The following is a 533-nucleotide window of genomic DNA, read 5'->3' on the forward strand; positions in this document are numbered from 1 at the left end:
GACACTTATGGAAAGGAAAGAAAAGGAAAGAATATGTCCTTTTACATTCATATGAGGCATGAGTGATTTTATCTTTTTCCTGTTATAATGGCAGCAGAGACAAGTTGGTTATAGGTCAAAGAGAATAAAAGAGGAAAATGTTCCAAAATTGATATCAACATTTAGTCTTTTGTGTTCCTTAGAGGTGCTAGCATTTTTTGATAATAACACTAGTCTTCCCAATGACTATGTGTAGAACTGTACCAATGATTCCTCACGTGTGCTCCACTTTTCCACCTTGTTCATTTTGTAAGGTCGGTTTAGAAAAAAATGTTGACAATATCTAAACCTGGCTCTTGCTGTTTGGAGGAAGTGTTTTTATTTTAGTTCTGTAGCTTTATATGAAGTTGAAAACGAACATCTTCTGAAAATAGAGGGTCTGTTCAGGAATCTAGGCTCTGTATTTTGTTGGCAATGAGGGCTGAGCAATGCCATTGATGGGCAGGAGGAGAAGAAAAGGAAAAACAAATATATAGGTAGCAGATTCAAATCAT

Source organism: Otolemur garnettii, unplaced genomic scaffold, assembly GCF_000181295.1.
Source record: "Otolemur garnettii isolate 467f Iridium unplaced genomic scaffold, OtoGar3 scaffold00040, whole genome shotgun sequence".
NCBI classification, from domain to species: domain Eukaryota; kingdom Metazoa; phylum Chordata; class Mammalia; order Primates; family Galagidae; genus Otolemur; species Otolemur garnettii.